General features: G+C 33.7%; 1 protein-coding gene across 2 annotated transcripts in view; it reads left to right on the plus strand.

Moving 5' to 3' along the window:
* The first annotated feature begins 5,692 nt into the window (after window positions 1-5,692).
* LOC123535747 (glycoprotein 3-alpha-L-fucosyltransferase A-like) overlaps window positions 5,693-21,799 on the plus strand; it is a 153,131-nt gene continuing 137,024 nt past the window's right edge. For both annotated transcript variants that reach the window (XM_053528078.1, XM_053528081.1), the window contains exon 1: window positions 5,693-5,844. The gene's annotated coding sequence lies outside the window, so the exon portion shown is untranslated. The remainder of the gene's footprint in view (window positions 5,845-21,799) is intronic.

The following is a 21,799-nucleotide window of genomic DNA, read 5'->3' on the forward strand; positions in this document are numbered from 1 at the left end:
ATTATTAGGTGACTCTGAAGGCCAAGAACCAAAACTCTTTTTTGCATTTCGTCAACATTATGGTCCTTTCTTTGTACTTTGAAAATTTGGATTTCTTGGTTATTGTTTTTGTTTAGGTTCATCTTAACTAAAAAACTATAAAAAACTACAGCTTATTACACACTTATTTATCATTATTAGATGACTATGTAGGCCAAGAACAATAATTCAAACCTGCATTTTGTCAGAATTATTGCCCTTTTTATACTTAGAAATTCAGAACTGTAACTCATTTCGTACATACTGTCCAGCACTTGCAGATGAGCGATGGCACCCTGCTATATTAGGAATGAATGTTATACTGAAATATATATAAATGAAATTGGATATGTATTTGTAAGCATAGAACGAGTTCCCACCGTCTCTATACAATGATTTCTTGCAAAGTTAATACATTTTTGCAAAACTTAATGACTACCCAAAATATTCAGTAATCGTCTTAAGATATCATATAGCTGTAATACAATTATTTTACAATTCACAACATTAAGTTATTAATTGACCTATCGTTATATGTTTTATCATTCTTTTAATCCCCGGAAGGAATTTGTATTGATTTGGGTGACGACTTCCCAAATTGTTATAATAGGGAATTGATCCTATCGATTTTCGTCGTAAAATCGGGATCGATCCGTCTGCGGTAACATGCGATATATACCGAATGAGATATACTATCAAATTAAAAAATATGGTCTTCCGGCACGTGCACAGAGCGTCTGACTTCGGATTTTTTGGAAGAATACGTTCTTTCCTTGTGCGTCATAAGCGTCCACATAACTTATCCGAACCGCAACGTCTTACACATCAGTACAAATATGGGCAGTATTGTTTCTTATTCCAAAATCTACCTTTAAATTGATACAGACGCATATTTCTGGGCAAGCCTATGAACTGTAAAGATTCCCGATTGAGGCACTGCCTTATTTCATATTATGAGAAAACTCATAAATAACAACAAAAGAAATGAGGCAAGCACATGAGACTCTTTCACTAGTTGAAGGTGCCGATGGAAATATCCGGCTCGAGGATAACTGTTTATGCAGTAACGAGGCTCTTATACCGTATTCCTCAACAAATACAAGAACTAATAAATAATTTCAATATAGTTTTAATTGCGCAGTCATTCATAAATTCAGCACGTGAGTAATTTTACAACCCGGAGTGTAAGATAAGTTTTTTTCCAGCCTCAGCTAAAATTCTGCCTGACATGCAAGAAATGTTTTAACATCTGTTGGAGATACTTTGCTTTATACGAAACAAAATGGGTATTGTTTACCATACCCCTTGGATATGGTGCCTGCTCTTTTATTAGCTCACCTGTCACATATTGACAAGCTGAGCTTTTGTGATCTCCCTTCGTCCGTCGTCCGTCGTCAGTCCGTGCGTCCGTCCGTCCGTGCGTGCGTAAACAATTTCTTGTCTGCACGATAGTGGTTTCATTTATGATTTTATTTTAACCAAACTTGCACATAACTTGTATCACCATAAGATCACGGATCCTATTTTGAACTGGCCAGATCCCATTATGGGTTCCAGAGTTATGGCCCCTAAAAGGGCCAAAATTAGCTATTTTGAACTTGTCTGCACAATAGCAGCTTTATTTATTACTTGATTTTTACCAAACTGGCACACAACTTGTATTACTATAAGATCTTGGTTCGTTTCTAAAACTGGCGAGATTCCGTTATGGGCTCCAGAGTAATGGCCCCTGAAAGGGCCAGAATTAGCTATTTTGACCTTGTCTGCACAATAGCAGCTTCATTTATGATTTTATTTTAACCAAACTTGCACACAACTTGTATCACCATAAGATCTTGGTTTCTTTCTTATACTGGCGAGATTTCTTTATGGGTTCCAGAGTTATGGCCCCTGAAAGGGCCAGAATTAGCTATTTTGACCTTGTCTGCACAATAGCAGCTTCATTTATGATTTGAATTTAATCAAACTTGCACAAAACTTGTGTCACCATAAGATCTCAGTTCCTTTCTTGAACTGGCCAGATCCCATAATTGGTTCCAGAGTTATGGCCCCTGATTAAAATTATTTTGACCTTGTCTGCACAATAGCAGCTTCATTTATGATTTGATTTTAACCAAACTTGCACACAACTTGTATCACCACAAGATCTTGCTTCCTTTTTTGAACTGGCCAGATTCCATCATGGGTTCCAGAGTTATGGCCCCTTAAAGTCCAAAATTGGCTATTTTGGCTTTTGCAGCCATATAGAGACTTCATTTATGGTTTTGTTTGATACAAGCTTCCAAAATATCTTCAACAACAATAAATCTTGGATTCCGTGACAAATCAGATCCAATCGTAGGTTCCAGAGTTATTTTATATCTGATTACCTCCCCTGATTGTAATCAAAATGGATTTATATCAGTAAGTACATGACTTATTTTAAATTTCATTATTGTTATTAGTTGGAGTGAGACAATCAGGGTAGATAATTATGGACTGATTTTATGTCAAATTACCTCCCTTTATTTCAAATTCAAATGGGTATATCTCTGTATCTGAAATGAAGAGACTGATCTGAAATTTCATTTATGTCAACAGATTTATTTGGCAGATCCTTCTTTTGTTCACTGACAATATTTGTTTTTAATTACTACCCTTTTACGTTACTATAAATAGCTTATTTTAGTAACTTTTTTATTATTGGCCATAGGAAAAAACCGAGACCACTTTTCTGTGGTACAACATGGATGGTACCTCCAATTTTTAGGTGTATTTTGACATATGGAGGGCATGGATGGTAGCTTGCATTTCCTGTGCCGTCCATGAACAGGCTCAATTTAACCGAGCTTGCAACCTTTTCGTTTATGTCGTGTTGGACGACCTGTGGTTTCTATATTTTTATTTTAATAAATTACAAATGGTATAGCTGACAAACATCCATGATTTTCCAGTTTGGTATCTTTATTCAACAAACAGCTGTGGAAACAGGTAACTGCGTAGTCGGTAGGTACGGTTTCGCTGGGTTATACAAAAGTGCCGTATATGGTTAAATTATACCACACTACAACTTTAAAAGATTCAGTGAGTATACAGCTTGATCGTAGAAATAAACACAAAAAGGTAAAGAGAAGAAAATTCAGGTTCAGAGAATATTCAAACAGAACCATTATTGTTGTGCATATGACAGATATGTACTAACAAATATATAGACAAAGTATATTATCAAGGCAAAACATTATAATCTATACAAAGTTGACAAAATAAATATTTAAAGGAAACCAGTAGGGTACCAGCTAGAAATGGTTAGTGGCAACAACAATTCATGAGAGAACAAACTTTCCTCCCTCTCTCTCTCTCTCTCTCTCTCTCTCTCTCAGCAAAACTAGCTTTGTTTCTGTCAAGAAAGAGTACGATAATGAAATATATGTCAGACCACAAATGATATAACCAACAGGCTGAAAGACAGATGTCTGTATTAAATAAACATATTGTCCGGTATCTTTTCCAAATGTAATCTATGTAAACGAAAAAGTGGTGGCTAAAATAATACAGTTGTCATAGTCTCTACAAAAATTATTGCCAAATTGACATTTGTTCTTTTCCTTTGATATTCCAGTTGTTTTCAAGTTTTGCATGATGATTGATATTTCAATAATTCTTCAATGATTTATGATCCGAAAATGAATACACCCAGTTCTTGATATTAATAAAAGCAAGTCTTTTCATGCTTATATACGTACCAAATAATTTGACATGTTAGATCTCTTTATAGTATTTTTCCGAATCTGAATCTATTATGTTCGAGCGATATACTAAAATTTCACTAATGGTCTCATATACATTAAACCAGATTTGTTTCGATTAAAGTAATTAGTACAACAATAATACCAATTTGATGAAAACAAAATCGTGATTTATTAAAACCCAGCTTCAGCCGCCTGTTATAGAACACTTACCAAATATGCATTTCTTCTCATGGAAATAACGGTTGCTTAGGAATGAATGTCGTTGATAAATAAGAAAATCACAAAAAAGATTAAACGATCCCCTTAACTGATTGTTTTATATAAATAAATATTCAGTTGTGTGATAGAAACGTTTTATTCACGTGTTTAGATGTTTTGGTTAATCAGACTCGGCGATGGTTGCTGGCGCCTAAGATGTATTGGCCTACGATGTATTGTAATAGTAACAATGTTTCGACCTTTGATGTTTTTATGCCATTTTCATTATATGGCTTACTTTTTCATTTGAGTTTCGACAAAAGGGTTTGTTGACCTTCGCTGTCATTATATGTTCAGTTCTTTGCTATATGTAATGATGTGTTTCTACAATTCAGTTAAAAGTAGATGCTTTTATGTAATAACGTTTTACCTATAAAGGTGCATTTAACGTGTGTAAAGCACTGAAGGTAATTTTATAAAACTATTCAATTACACAAGCTTAGACAAACTCTGATAATAATATGAAATAAGGCTCTGCCTCAATCGGGAATTGATCCGACTTCAACTCATCCCGTAACATTTGAAAAGAATTGTCTAATGACATCACGGAAGGACACATTTTTTAATGTGAATGTAGTAAATATCTCATTCGGTATATCGAAAAGGGATCGATCTCGATTTTCGTCGCTACGCATAGGATCGATTCCCTATCAATTCAAAGGTAGATTATGGAATAAAAACAACACTGCCAATATTGTATTGTATTACAGGTAATTTCCGCCTCTTGGATAGATGCACTCTCCGGAGAGGTATATTTATTTATATTAACTGTGCTCACTAGGTGCTTTTATTTACAAGTGCACAATACGTGGATATATACAATATATCAATATTTGTACTGATGTGCAACACGTTGTGGTTCGGACAAGTTATGTGGGCGCTTATTAGGCAGGCACTGGGTAAAAGCGTATTCTTCCAAACAAATTCGAAGTCAGACGCTCTGTGCACGTGCCGGAAGTACACATTTTTTAATTCGATAGTATGTATCTCATTTGGTTACCGCATTCTCTATTAGTAGAACACCATGATTTTAACAAATGTAATCAACCGCTACATAACACATGGCACTTAAAAGCAAAGTTGCTGTTTGTGCATTCTCTTCAGACATTTTAGACCACTTTAGTTATCTGAAAGTCACATATACCTAATTACTGTAACATATGTACTTATCAAAAACAATATATATACGACTCGTATTCAGATGTTGTTTTAGTATAACAAAAATGTAACGTTGCGATCCTTATCAAACGGCAAAGAATTATCTTTAGAATAAGTTCACATCTAAACAATTTTGGAACTCCCATTTTAATGCTAATAGCCTTCAGGTTTGTTGTTTGTTGTTGCTGGTGTTGAAAACTTAAACATACGTACCATCTCTATAAGTGAGGTATGAAAAAATAAAAAATAAAGAAGCGCAAATAAAATCTGCTTTAAGGGATCCATATCTTGTAACACCAAGAAAGCAACGATGTGTTGATTGTTATATTATACTTATATAACTACTGGTTGTATACATCATTATTTCATGACCTATTACTTCTAGATATTCAAACCATATTTAACGCGGTATATCACGAGAGTCCTTTCTATTTTATAATAACATTTCAGTTTGTGAGCAATTTCTTTACCAAAGATGTGTATCTGGTACAGTTTCTTCTCACAGAAGCGACATTATTGACAAACACTGGCAATAAAGAAGAGAGGTATCAAAGTGGTATTGGAAATAAATGTGTTTACAGTTCTTTTTGTCCTAGTAAAGTGTCACAGTTCTAATACAAAGTGGGACAACGATTCATTATTACAGATGGGATATAAATGGATTTACAATAACTTTTAAAAAGTAAGTTTTGTTCATTTCTCTATTCGTTGTACATGATTAAATAAGTTTCGAGCGTGCTCTCTATTTCAGATATGGATTTATTGTCTTATTGTATTTGCAATGAAGCCGTATGCAATTAATAAGGTAAATTTATCTTGCAAAAGGAATATCTTTTCTGCAAATCATTGGTTCCATGAATCAATTTTGATATAACATTCATGCTCAATACATAGCCAGCAAAAGTCATATTTGCACTTACATACTCGTTTGAGATAGTTTAAATCCAGACCTAATCCAGATCTAAAACAGTTGAAAACAATTATATTGTCTTTTTTACTTTACCTGATGGAGAAAGAATCAGTGAATACTGGTCATTTATTTATCTAACAATTTGTCGCATGTTCTCAAAATCTTTAATATTGTTTGTTTACTGGTTTTTCGACAATGTTTGATAAAGTGATTTCTTTTTCACTTAGTAGAATGCTGTATGATGATACAATCTCTACAACATACAGACATTAGCAGTTACAGTTTCTTGCATGTTTAACACGTCATGGAAATTGACTGAAATTTTATTTGCATCTAAATAAAAAAATACACGTTAGGAGCTAACATAATATGGTTAACCCAATCGACAATTTTGATTTTAATTTGGTTTATATTGTCATCTGGTTCTATTAACAAGGACACCAATTATTAACTGAATGTCAAAATACTTTTTGATGGAATGTAACTTTATAAAATAATTAAAAGAGGGTACAAATCTGCTTATGATCAATATACAAGTAAATTTCGTTTCAGAGTGTAAAGATTGTAACAAATAATTATCCTTTTGGAATATAGGGAAAATGAGAACACACGTACAGAAGAAGTGATCTTAACAGTTCATCGTATGTATATAAATAGAAACTAATATCGTAATAGGGTATTCAAGTCAAAAGAAGACTGTAGTATATATGTCGAACATTTAGTATAACTTAAGGCATGTATTGTCGACATTTTTTTAACTGTTTGGATACATAATAGTAAGACTCTTGATGTAAATGCGTCAATTAAGATCGCCTAATACATTATTCAAGAGCCGTCTGCGCGGAAATATAAATGCAATTGAACTGTAATGAATTTATTTCAAGCTTTACAAGTACTTAAATATTGAAACACCAGCAATACATTGAATTCTACATTTACACAGAAGAGTCTAATATCTCAAAATCTGTATTCATATTATGGACCAGATGTTACTACTAATGATATATAAACAATACAAATCCGAAATACAAGCCTATACAAGTCTGTTGATTGAATAAGACATATTATACTATCAGTTAAATATCGGAAGACAATTATTATTTTGTCATACAAACTGGCACATTTTACCAGCACATAAGTCATGCATTCATTCTCGACGTATTAAATCGAAAGGAAATTGATTGGAAGACAATCCCACAAACTGATGAGACATCAAAGGGACTTTCAGTAACCTTCTACAGCAGGGTTAGAGTAATATCTGGATACTTTAATATTTTTATTGAAACATGAAATGTCATAACAGATTACAAGTATGTCACTTTATTGTTTGTAAGATATTTTATTTTCCTAGAAAACATTAAGGGCACTTCAGTTCCATTAACATTAGAAACATTATGTTTAACTGCTATATATGTGGAACGTTACGGTTAGTTAAACAGATTTGAATAGCTCATTGGCCATATTTTTCTCAGAAGAAAGAATTTCAGACCTGTATTGTAACTATTGAAATCCGTTCCTTATATTAGCGGATTTAACAGGCAGAAGAATCACGCTAATTGAAATGCGCGACATTTGTATGGAATATCACAATTGGTTATTGAATGGAAAAATTGTTGTGGATATTTATAGAATGATATCATGATTATACTCATACAGCAAAACTAAAACTAAAAGTGAAATATTGTTAAATGTTTTAAAATGATTTGTTGTAATCAAGCATTAAGTTTAGATTAAATTTCTTTCATTTTGTATTTAACTTTTACAGAGTGCCTAAATCTTTTGAGAGTTTTCTGTTATGTTTTTGTATCAAAAGTGTTTTTTTGTAGATAAAAAGTTCCTAAAATGCATAAAAATAAATTGTACTTTATTTTTATTGCAAATGAAAGTTTTTTCTAATTTTCGAAATTAGACATAAATCTGGAAGCATAAAGCTTTAAAAACTGATGGTGAAACTATGAACTAAGAACATAGTTTCGTATACATTGATAAGAAAATAAAAAATACTAATTGTAATAATAATAATAATAATTTCTTTAGTTTACGAAGGTAAACTCATTATGTAATCACATCAGCAGATACAAATGAAATCACATATTTACAGTGAGGCCTTCAACAAGATACAAATTAATTTAAAAAATGCATATTAAGGTAGTTCTGCACGTTTGATAAACCGGAAGTGATGGCGTAACGTCATTTATCCGGAAAACGTAGAATAAAGCCTGGATTCGGCGTACGGAAATCAAAATCAGTTTATGAATTAATGGCAACCTTTGTTTAAATTTATTAAATTGTAAAAGTTACTACCTTTCTAAAGTTAAAACATAATATTAAAACATCTGACACGTTACAATTCAAAATAATGTCTTAAAATTAGCTTCAAAAAGGCTGTTTACTTTAATCCTGGCCAAATATCTCAGAAATAAGCACACGGACCTATACATTTTATTTCACTATATCATAGGCCATATGTTTATTTACGACTGTGAGAAATTTCATTAAAATCTACATTGTAGAAAATTTTCTATTCGCGAAAATGTTATGAAAATTGCTATTTTCCCATAGACTCCCATTATGAAAAAATGCGTGAGGTCAAAATTTTTCAAATCAGTCTAGTAAAAAATCAAGCACACGACCCTATCCTTTTTATTTGCTGAATTATCTAGGTACATTCTGAACTTTTGAAAAATCAGGGTTTAATCAAATTCTACATTGTAGAAAAAAGTTCGATCCAAACGTGCAGAACTACCTTAAAACAATACAATATAAAAAGAACAACAAAAGGTAAAAACGCATTTGATCTGAGCACCTGTAGCATTATGATTATACAGTGCAGACTTCATCAAAATAAAAGTTTTTGTAACTGTATTTGAAAGATTCACATTCGCTGTATTTCTGATAATAACTGGTATAGAATTCCACACTTTCATTGATCAAAAATTGAAAGATTGTCTCATATAATCTGAATTGAGTCTGAAATAATGTAGTAATGTATATAACCAATCACAACAACAATACAGAGATCGAGTACGGCAAGATTTTAGTATTTTTTATTTATACTATCTCTGTAATGTTCATGTATTAGTGTTTTGTCATGGAAAAATGTTACATATTTATCAATATGCAGTGGCCGTTTACATTAATTTTATATATTTGTCGAACAATGGCAAATTAAGAACACGCATGGCGTAGAACGGCAAATTGACTGCTTGGTTGGATGTTGTACTATGACCATACACTTACTGCTCTCGCACATATTCGGTATCACTCCATCATGGCTTTCGAAGGACGCTATTCATCGGCACCATAGTAGTGGACACTGTACTTTAAACACACATAGCTAGAGCCTAAATTTCAATACTGATTTATCATAAACCTTCTAATTGGATTTCCAGATGAAAATGCATGTGTTTTGTCTTACTTTCTGTTCCCTAACGTCCAAATGCTGGGTCAGAAATATGTCTTTAAGATACTTGTTTTTAGTATTTCACTGGTTGTTAATTTCGGCGATCAATAGTAACCCTTGAACAGTTGGCAAATTTACAAGTTTGGTAATCTGATCATACATGTAAAAGTAATTCATGTTTAAGATAAAACTCATATCACATCACAGCTCATGCAAGGTAGCATTTAACTGTGACAAAATCAGGAAATGTAGGTTTTACTAAAGGCAGGCAAGGAAAGGTCATTTTGTCTGACACATTGCTTCGATATTGAAGCTTCTCACCCACTTTCTTCAAGCATAATTTTTTTTCGAGTATAGATCTGTATTGAACGTCAAGGGGTAACGGCCCTTCGATAGATTTTTGTTTCAGATTCGATGTAAGGACCTGATACAGTGATACTGACAATGAATATATCATTTGAAGTGTTAGGGTAGAATACTTCTTATGGTTATACGTCAAAATACTATCTATATTTAGCAAACAAATGCAGTCAACACGCTGACAATTTCTTACTTGCATAGGAACAGATTTACAAGTTTATTTAACCGTAACACTTTTTAACCGGCTTTCGTAATTACAAATTGTAAAATACTTGAAAAGCAGTAGACTTGAACATGACGGTAAAAGATCTTTTAAATATTTAAAATATTCTATTTTTTTTTGCTAATCTATTTTATATTCTAAAACCAAAAGTTAATATGTGGTGGCATGCGGTTTTCCTCAATCCGATTTTGCTATATACAACATTGATAATAGTTCTTACAAAATTGTATTAAACATTCAAAATTGTATTAAACAGGCGGCAGACATATAAACAATGGAGTAATCTGCGGTTTTTCTCAATCCGTTTTTGCTATATACAATATTGAAAATAGTTCTTACAAAATTGTATTAAACAGGCGGCAGACATATAAACATTGGAGTAATTTGATTGACAGGAATGCGTCTACCAGAACCAATAACTGTTATTTCCTGTGAAACAAAGATTGTCGTTAAATAAAAGCGTTTTAGTTCACCAAAAATATTGTGTAGAACATTTGATATCTCAACTCTCATCTGAATGCAGAAAAATGGACTTGATGTCTGAGAATAAGAAAATAATCGTCGCACAATTGCTCTGCGTTACAAAACAATTAATTCCGGTGTTCCTTTGTATGTTTGTTTGGTATGTTGTCTCTATGTTTACTTTTCCACGCATTCTTACATAGATATTTGTCCTTAAAATTGTCATTCGACAAAACCTATAGGAATTTGAATGTCACGTTATCCCTGATACCATTTCCCTTTCTAATTGCATTTATTAAAATAACAAAGATTTTTTTAATTGACTTATGATCTTATGTGTCTAATTTCACATCTCCATATTAGCGAGAGTTATGCATTAAAGATAACTATGTATATCTATATAGATATTTCTTACAGACTTAATCTCATGAAAGGAATTAATTAAGTTTGTCATAATTTTAACACCGCAATTGACATACTGGCATTTTAATTAACTACGAGAACAGCTATTTTTAAGTGCCGATTGGGAGCTGTAAAAAGTCCTCCACTACTTAGACCCAGTGTTGTTACATTTTCTGGTCCTTTGCGATCATATAGTACGTTCATTGTTACAGTTATAGAGCTCCACTTAAGCCGAGACTAGCGGCTCGAGGGTATTGTACATTTCTGTACATTCATGAACAGACTAAATTAAACGGAGTCTGCTGTTATTTTGCTTGGCTTCGTGAGAGGCTTCAAAAGAATCTTGATATCGATCTTAGTGAACAGATAATGATAAAAAAATGATGAATTTTACCTTTTAAAAGATCCTTAGATTTATGCGATACATTAGATTGGCTGTCTGATTGTGATAAAATCGCCAGCAAACCTGAATGACACTGACTAGAAGTTAACACTAACATCAAAATCTGTAAATTCAATATGAGTGCAGTACACTTTGAACGTATCATATTGAAAAAATAAAGTTATTACATAATAACTATTCAGCTTGATTTGTTCAAACAATATTTTAAATATTAATGCGAAAGTTTTATTAAACAGCTTAGTGACAACACTCGTAACACCGCTGTAATGGATGACTAGGCGTTAAGATGTACATTGACGTCAATTATATTTCGTAATCACTCAACCAAAAGAAATAAAAGTACTATATATCTTTTATAAGAAAAATGAATACAACAAAACAACTACACGTGTACCATAAAACTATGCATTCGTTCTTTCTCAGGTTCAAATTACGCTGCTAAAGCCACGCAATATTTCCACTACAAAACTCGTGCATCTTTCTCAATACAAACCTGATAATCTATTGTGGTGGGTGTATGTGTGTGTGTATATGTGTGGTTTACCTAAAATGTTTGATATTACAGATAGCATATAATGACCGACACTTAGTTGCACTCATTTTGTATTTTTTTGTGTTAGAAATACCCAAGTGTAAATGTCTTGGCTCAATTAATTGACCTCCATTTTCCCTGTTCTTATCGTGGTTAAGCTTTAGTTAACGTAACTGATAACTAAACAGTGTAACCAGTTCTCATTGAAATATGTCAATATTTCAAAGGGATAACAACCGGTTGAAACATGCGGAGTCAAAAAAAATGTAATGAATATAAATATCTGGTCAAGTTTCAGAATTCCAGTCACATAGACAGTTTTTGTTAAGCAGCGGTAGGTCCTATTAATAAGACAGCTGTTACATAACATTGGAACGATTAGGGTGATAATTCTGTGACCGACAGCCAAAAAAGTACCAGTATCATTACTTTGATGACATTTTATATATAAATGTACTTAAAAAACAACATTTTGTAAGACATTTAAAATCGATGGAATTTCGTTTGCCCCAACATATGCACCAAATTCTCATTCAAATAAAAACATCAATAAAGTAAGTAATCCATGCGTACTCTTGCAGACAATATGGCGTTATGGGATATCGATATGTAACGAAATTCAACATTCAGCAAAAAAGATGTAAGTAATCAGTCAGATTGCAGACAATAATGTGCTAGTATGTTGTAATGTCAATAATTACCATAAAGCAATGCTCAGACGCATTTCTCTTTCATTTGTATTTGAGACAAATCACAAATGATACACCAGTATTTGTCCTTTAAATTTGTGACCAAATACAAATTTATTTATAGTGTTTAATTCAGTCTGCTGTTTTGACCTAGATAATATCTAAAATACTTTTAAAACCGGAACAGATTTCTCTGAATCTGCACTAAAATAGCTTTAAAAATGAATCCAGAACATGCAATATTTCCTCTGTTTGTTAAGTGTATGCATGATGAAAACGAGGAAAGATCATACATCAACAACAGATTTAAGTAAAGATAATGATAATATCTTCATATCTACAAGGAATGCATTATAAACCAGGCAAATCATTGTGTTTTTCCTTGTCTTGATTGATTTTTCTCAGATAGGGAGGATCAGTTTCCTATAAAGGACAATCTTGTGCCGAGAATCCTTGTGTGAAAATAGAAGATGCCGTCAAGGTTCTTAGACAGGTTTACTTTATACACGTATACATATGAGCCGTGCCATGAGAAAACCAACGTAGTGGTTTTGCGACCAGCATGGATCCAGACCAGCCTGCGCATCCGCGCAGTCTGGTCAGGATCCGTGCTGTTCGCTAACGGTTTCTCTAATTTCAATAGGCTTTGAAAGCGGACAGTATGAATCCTGATCAGACTGCACAAATGCGCAGGCTGGTCTGGATCCATGCTGGTCGCAAACGCAATATGTTGGTTTCCTCATGGGTTGGCTCATAACAAAATTCACCTCCACAATCAATTTGTTTTATACATGAAAAGTTTGGACAGGATACAAAACAGCTCCGAGAAACATTTATTCTTTTTACTAGAAGAGCCATTTTTTTAAAAATTTACTAACAAATGTTGAACTGCTTTAAATAAATGGAGGGACTCATTTTGCTGAATATGTTTTATAAAATGATTATAAAGATTTTATATATGAGGCTTTTCCCAAACCTGAGGAAAGCGTTGAATGGTAAACCAAGCGCTGTCGTAGAGTTACAAAAACACCTGTTATACTTAGGCAAACCCATGTTTGATTATCGTTCTTGCCTACAGTTTGTATAACAACAACGTTTTTTTCCAAAGATATTGTACATTAAATATCGCTTATACACTACGTAATATAATGATGTTTAATTCTGACGTCGATATGCGCGCATGCAGGTTACCTTTTTTCCTAGGTAATGAATATAAGGATTTTATATGCCTGCGAGCAAGCCTGTTTTTCTTGCTCAAGGGAATGCATTTATTGACAACCCAGGCATTTATTATGCTGTCCAGAGAGTTGGGAAGACAACTGCCATTCACAGCCAGTCTTTATTTACCTTGCCTTTCACATTCTAAATAGATCGTGACGAAAAACAGATCATTATAGTGCTAGTACTATGTGACGTCACTTAAGTTTACGGGGTCAATTTATTTCACACTTTTGGCGGCGTACGACGTTTTATATCCCGGCACTGTCCGGGTCCATCCTGTGTCCGCCGCTGCGCGCATGTCTCGGAAGACAGGCTAAGCGGTAAATATATTTTCGCGATAAAAAAATCAGAGAAATATTTGGTTATTTCTGGCTAATACCCGTAAAGGTAGAAACAAAAAAAGTATGAATATCAAACAGGGAATGCCACGTTCCAAAAAAGCAACCCACAGCACGCAGATGTACACACTTCTAACACACACACTTGCATACAAAGCAAGCACGAGGAGAAAAAAAAACAAATAAAGGAACAAAGTGGGGCACCGCCTTGGAAAGATCAGTGGAAAAACACCACTGGGGAGCATAGACCGGTTTTTGATGCGAAATCAACTTCACTCTTACCCCCACCAAGTTTCAAAGTCACGAGACAGTGTAAAAAATGTAATCCCCGCCAGGCGAATCTCTAACACACGCAATGGAAGCAAAAAGCATGGCATGTAAGACACAAAAATGCTCCTTCATAATTAAAAAGCATACCTTAGAAACCAAAACTGTATGTACTCAATGTCTTTGCAGAAGACAGAGCATCAAGAGAAACACCCTTTAGGGCCCGACGAAACAGGCCAGGAGACAGGAATCAAAACAGTTAAGTTCAGGTGGGATTTAAAAACTGCTTATCATAGAGTCCTCCCCCTCTTCCGTAGGACATGATCAAAGAGGGAAGCGTAGTGTCCAACTGTAATCGGGTTGAACCCTAACCCTGTGTCTCAATACAGTTGGGTCGTAACCTCTTTTAATGAAACGTTTTAAGTTTTAGTTTAGTTGATGTAAAAAGGTCATTGGTTGAGCACCACATTGGTCTACGGATCGCGGGGTCGTGAGTTCGATCCTCGGGCGGGGCGTATGTTCTCCATGACTATTTGATAAACGACATTGTGTCTGAAATCATTAGTCCTCCACCTCTGATTTATGTGGGGAAGTTGGCAGTTACTTGCGGAGAACAGGTTTGTACTGGTACAGAATCCAGGAACGCTGGTTAGGTTAACTGCCCGCCGTTACATGACTGAAATACTGTTGAAAAACGGCGTTAAACCCAAAACAAACAAACAAACATTCTAACCTAGGGTACCTCTCTTGGATATTTCTGTACTTAACAAAAGTATAACATAAGATACATGTATTTGACTGCGGGTTTTCGACAAAATTATAGCCTATGTAAAAAAGTCTGAGCAGAAGACTGGATGTTTTGCACAATTTTGAGAAATGTGATAATTGTATTAACTGTTAATAAGATTTACGATTAATCCTAGTTAATGACACTGATTCATTCTTTTACTCCATAAATAGTGCTTTTTGATAGTATATATTGTAACATTATTCTTATTCGATAAATATACAAGTATTGGCTTTCCCAAAAAGCCCTACTTCAGTTTAGTCCATATATTATAGTCTGCCTTTCACCGTACAGTCATATCTCAACCACACGCTTTAACACTCAGTTACAGGCATGGGCAATTAGGTTTATTTTGAATTAAATTTTATAGTTAAGATCCCTGTTACCCTTTTCTCACGGAGCCCAACATGTATTTAGAAAATATATCATATACCGCCCTTCAACGTAATGGTCAAAGTTAACTCACATAATTTGATACTTAAGTACAAAAAAACTAAATTATCTGTCAGCCTTTCCTCCTCATGTATTTGGCCAATATATAATATTCTGTCCCTCGACGTTTTGAACGTACCTAAAGCAGCCCAACATGTATTTAGAAAATATATCATATACCGCCCTTCAACGTAATGGTCAAAGTTAACTCACATAATTTGATACTTAAGTACAAAAAAACTAAATTATCTGTCAGCCTTTCCTCCTCATGTATTTGGCCAATATATAATATTCTGTCCCTCGACGTTTTGAACGTACCTAAAGCAGACCTAATTTACAACTCGGTTACACACAAGGACATAGAAATAGCGTTGTAATCATGATTAAACGAAGCCTATCTCACTGATGTTTTTTATATACATGTAGAAACTATCGCCTTCTGATTGCTTTAGTGTTACAGACGACAATTATCTCAGATATTTGGTCTGTGTCTCTAGCACGCGAACGTTTCTTATATTGCTAGAATAGGAAATTCTGTGGAAAAAAACTCCGAAATGGCTCCGAAATATTAAATGGGGACTTTTAGGATTGATTACCCTTAATTAAAAGCCTGCCTCAAACTAAACCCGCCGTAAGTGGAAGTGCTGATGTCACAATGATTTGAATTTACTTTAAAATTACGAGAAGGAAGAGGATCACAGAGTAGTTACGTCAAATACTAAATGTAACTGAAAAACAGACCAGCAACTATTAAAAATAACAAAATTTATTTCGAAAGTAACAAGTCAAATACCTTAATATATTAATTAGCCGTAAGAATAATTCTATTATGCAAGAATAGTCCAACTCTGTCCTGGTCAATTCTGTTTGTAATAATTCCACATTCCTCGCAGAATCCAAACTGAATTTAAAATATCTAAAGAATACAAATCCTCACTTTAAATATAATTTTTTAGATCCACAGTGTTAATGTATATCCATCAAATGATAAATGTCAAAACTGGTAGAATTTTACTATAACGAAATAAAGGAAAGTTTTTCAGCATGATCTTACTTACATTCCACCTGTCCTTAAAAAGCGCCCTTTTTCAAACATCATGGAATGTTCCAGCACTTTCATGTATCACCTAGAAAAGAAAAAGATTCTGCAAAACCCAAGATCAATCAAGACATTAAAATAATGTAAGCCCCATGTTAATCTGTATTTGTAATAGAACTATATGGAAAATCATAGAATATAGATACTTTATTGACATACATAATGTCTCAAAGCGAAGACAGGCTTACAGTAAAAAATGAGTCATCAATATTGAAAATTAATTAAGTGAAGTATAAGGGGAAATGACATATACTATTTGGCATTCGTAATATAATTGTCTAAAAGTATGCCTATTTCGAAAAATGCACATATGGTAATACTTAGAAAACTGGCAAAAAGCACTATATGTTGCGCTAAGAAAATTAGGTCTTAGTCAAAGAAAATGTGAAAAACCGGTGCTCCTGCAAATTTTAAGGTGGTCAACCACATTTAAGCAATATTTAATGTCATAGTTTCTGTTTGAGAGTTATTTTAGAAACTAGAATGCTCATTACTTAGAGTCAGGCCCCTATAAAAATGCGCTATGTTTTTAGTTAACGGCATTGTGTAATTACCCCATCCCCTATTTAATTTCTTTTAATTTGAATACAATTTCTAGTTTTACATTTAAGTCAATAGTTATAGAGCTATATTAACAAAATGACCCAGACGGCAAGTTTCTCCTTCAGTCTTTTTCAATTATGCCAAGATATCCAAAGGGAGATAATAATTATAATAATACACATTTGTATTACTTATGAATTTCGGTTAAATATATTATTGTCATCGCATATTTTTGTGTCATGCGCCACATCTCATACCCATATTATTTCTAGGCGTGTGGAAAAACTCCAATGAATATCGCTTAGTTCAACAAGGAGAAAGCAGAATTGCAGATCACGGGGCTGTGAGTCCGATCCTCGGACGAGCCGTATGTCCTTGATTTGATAGAAAACATTATGTCTGAATTCATTCGTTTTCCACCTATGATTCAGGTTCAACCGTTGAGAAATTGGCAGTTACGTGGAGAGAACATATAAGTACTGGTATAGAAAACAGGAATGCCTACCGTTTCATCAATGAAATACTGATAAAAAACGGTGCTAAATCCAAAACAAACAAAATCATCAAAGATCCAAAATGATCACGGGAGACATTGAAGTATTCATGAGAAAGATTTATTTGCCAAAGAATGCTAAATATCAGTTTAACGCTTACATATCTGACGACACAGATCGCGATGAAGCAATGGACCTACTCCTCAATCTGTCTGACGGTAGACATTTTATAAATACAAACATTGATTTTGCAGTCAGTATGTCACATCCATTGATGACCACAGAATGTCGGTCCTCACCAGAGCGAAAAATAAACAATTAAGGAAGACCCGTGAGTCTTCTTTTAGAAAAGAGTAAGTTCAAGAGATACAATTTAAATGCATACACATACGTTGAAACTGGAAGAAGCTTTTATTTCAGTACACAGAACATTTTGGGATTTGCTTTAAGCGATTAAATACGTTGAGTATTCTTAATGTTTTTATTTTAAGCTTCTTCGTCGTTAAAACCAATTCAATTGATATGTATTCGTATGCATGGGACGATTTCCCGCCGTCTCTATACAGGATTTTCTTGCAAGGTTAATACATTTTTCAAAACTTAATGACTAACCAAAAAATTCAATAATTATTTTAAAATATCATACAACAGTAATACAATATTAGTTTACAATAATTCAACAACACTAAGGTATCAATTGACTTATAGTTATCATTTTTTTTTTCATTCATCTGAATATCTCTCGAATACTAATTGATTAAGATTCGGAAATTCAAAGTCTATATTTGTAAACGTAATAAGTTTCGAAATATGTTAATTGTGGTTTCGCCACCTTTAAGTCATTATTGTAATCGTCAGGTTTAAGCATTAATATGCTAGCATCTTTAATAGCAGCAGCATTGTTAGAGCCATCTATTATTCAATAACCATTTGCGATTTATCTACATAAACAGTCATATATGTCAATAATCGTTGTACTTCTGTTGACAAAATGTGCTAAAATAATTGATTCACAAAGCTACACGTCTCAGATAATTTCGTCGCAAACGAATAGATAGACCAGCTCTTAGATCTTGATTAACACTTAGAAACCTTAACTAAAACAAAACTTCTTGACCAGCTTAGAATTCAGTGTTGCTATAAAACTGGACGTACAGTAATGGTTATTTATGGCTATTTTCATACGTCTAAATAGATCGTATCTCAAAAGCTCTCTTGTGCAAACAATAGCAAGTTAATAGCAAATGTATGACTCAAATATCGTTGGCTTTGATATCTTCCAAATGATGCATCTTACTCGTCTAATCTGGTGTCAGTGAACGGAATTAAAGTATATAAGTCAACGGTTTGAAGTAAAGACCGCTGATTCTGTATAAAGTTATTTTAGTGCTCGAACTCATATCGCATTGCGTTAAATTTCCAAATCTGGGAACAATATTATGTTCCCAGATTATAATAATTCTTTGTTGTCTAATTAAAAAGTCTTAGAGTAAATCGCACTTGCTTGTGTAGTTTTCTTGCATAGTTTAGAAAGTTCCTTTGCCAGACTAAGGAATAACGCAATAAGAAGTAAAAAATTATTTATGGATTCTAGAAAGTACTTATTTATTACTTTCTTAATAAAGATACCAAACTGCAAAAACATGGATATTTGCCAGCTTTAAAATTTGTAAAACATGTATTGTGTCCATTTTGTTGCGTATATAGCAATTGAATCTATAAGAGACGTTGACAAAGTTTGCCTGCGGCGTGCCGGTCCGAAATTTCCCGTGTTTTACCGATGCTCGACTCAGGTGTTGAAATTTATGATTGAATGCGTAAATCCATACGTTGCTATAATAAACAGTGCTAAAACATTTGATTTATTCGTTATATTAATTGATGAATACGGTATGCAAAAAAAATCTATCACAAATTGAAGGTGTGGATGGAAATATCTGGCTCGAGGGTAACTGTAAAGGAGGTAACAAGGCTCTTCCGAGTTATTGCAAAACAGTTACAATCCATCCGCACTAGTCCTTCAACTAGTGAAAGAGTCCTATAATATTGGAACTACGGCTCAATATTTTGTTAATATGAACAGACGCATTCTGACACAATTTGGGTAAATCGTGCCAATATCAAACCCAACAATCAATACAAATTCCGTCCAGGGATTACACTTTGATAATGGTCTGATACACCTCAAACCAGATTTCTTTCGATTAAAGTAATCATTACGATTCTAATACCAAACTCCGGTTTTCATATAGTACTCGTTCGGGTGTTAGCAGTGGACCTTTAATTGACTTAACGTGTGCAAAACACTGTAGGTTTCTTAATATGAAATAAGGCAATGCCTCAATCGGAAATCGTTACAGTCCATCAGCTTGCCGAGAAATATTCGTTTGTATCAATTTAAATGTAGGTTTTGGAATAAAACACAATACTGTCCATATTTGTACTGATGTGCAAGACGTTGCGGTTCGGACAAGTTATGTGGACTCTTATTACGCACAAGGAAAAAGCGTATTCTTCCAAAAAATTCGAAGTCAGACGCTCTGTGCAAGTGTCCGAAGACCACATTTTTTAATTCGATAGTATATCTCATACTGTATATATCGCATGTTACCTTACCGTAGAGGGATCGATCCCGATTTTTGTCGAAAATCGGTAGGATCGAGTCCTTAATAATACCTTATCAATTTCACAAGCTTAAGACAGTGGCTTAGGTGAAACTCAGACAATAATGTAAGGGCACCATGGTCTTTGCAAACGGCAAGTATCGCTACATACCACTTGGCACTTACAAGTTGCTGTTTGTGCATTCGCTTCAGATATTTTTAGAGCACTTTCATTATGTGAAAATCACATATAGGCAATTACTGTAACATATATACTTATCAGACCATTTTTGCTTAGCAGCGGTAGCAGCTATTAATAAGACAGATGTTTCCTGACAGTGGAACAATTTTCAGGGATAATTCTTTGACGATCAGACAAATAAAGAAGCGGTATTATTACTCTGGTGACGTTTATTTACAAATGTGTTGAAAAACAAAACATTTCACATCCATGGGATTTCATTTGCCCATAGACCTTTATTTCAGATAATGACAAAGGTGTACCAACTTATCATTCAATCAAAATTTACGTTAAGCATCAAGGTAGTAACAAACTCATTTATTATTTAATCAGTACCCTTCCAGACAATATGTCGTTAAGGGATATCGATATATAATGAAATTGAAACATTCAGCGAAAAAGACGGAAGTAATCAGTTAAATTGCAGGCAAGAATTGCTAGTATGCTGTTTAGTCCATATTCATACCATAAAGCAATGCCCAGACGCGTTTCCGTTTCATTTGTGTTTAAGACAATACAATAGAAATACGCTGGCATTTGTTCTACAAATTGAAAGCCAAAAACACACATTTTATATTGTTTCATTCATTCTGCTGTTTTGGCCTAGATACAATCTAAAATATTATTGCAACCAGAGTAGATTTCTTCGAAGCTTGCACTAAAATAGCTTAAGAAAATGAAACAAGCACACACAATATTTGCTCTGTTAAGTAAGAAATAAACATAATGAGAAACGGAAAAATGATCGTATGCACACTAAAAGCAGAAATTTTCGCGAGGGTTTAATTTTCGCTATATTTGAGAGGCCCTGCATCTTGCGAAAATTAATCCTCGCGTAAATATTTGCCATTAGTATAATTCAAATTCAAGTAGGATACCATTTTTACAATTTCGCGAATATTAAACCTCGCGAGCATACTCAAAATTTCAAATTCGCAAAATTTTTACCCGACGAAAATATGTGCTTTTACAGTACTAAGATTTAAGTTACGATAATGACACGGGAAAATCTTCGTAGCTACATGGAATAAATCAATAAGTAAGTTACTGTTATTTTCACTGTGTTTTAATTGATTTTCCTGTAGCAATAACAATCATTCTCCTGTACAGAACTTGCCAATCGTTGGCCGAGTATCCTGTACAATGAAATAAGAAAACGATAATCTTATCGAGAGCGCCAAGGTTCTTTATACATATATGTCTAAGTTTACCTCTGTTATTCTGTACA

The sequence above is a fragment of the Mercenaria mercenaria genome, chromosome 17 (assembly GCF_021730395.1).
Source record: "Mercenaria mercenaria strain notata chromosome 17, MADL_Memer_1, whole genome shotgun sequence".
Classification (NCBI taxonomy): domain Eukaryota; kingdom Metazoa; phylum Mollusca; class Bivalvia; order Venerida; family Veneridae; genus Mercenaria; species Mercenaria mercenaria.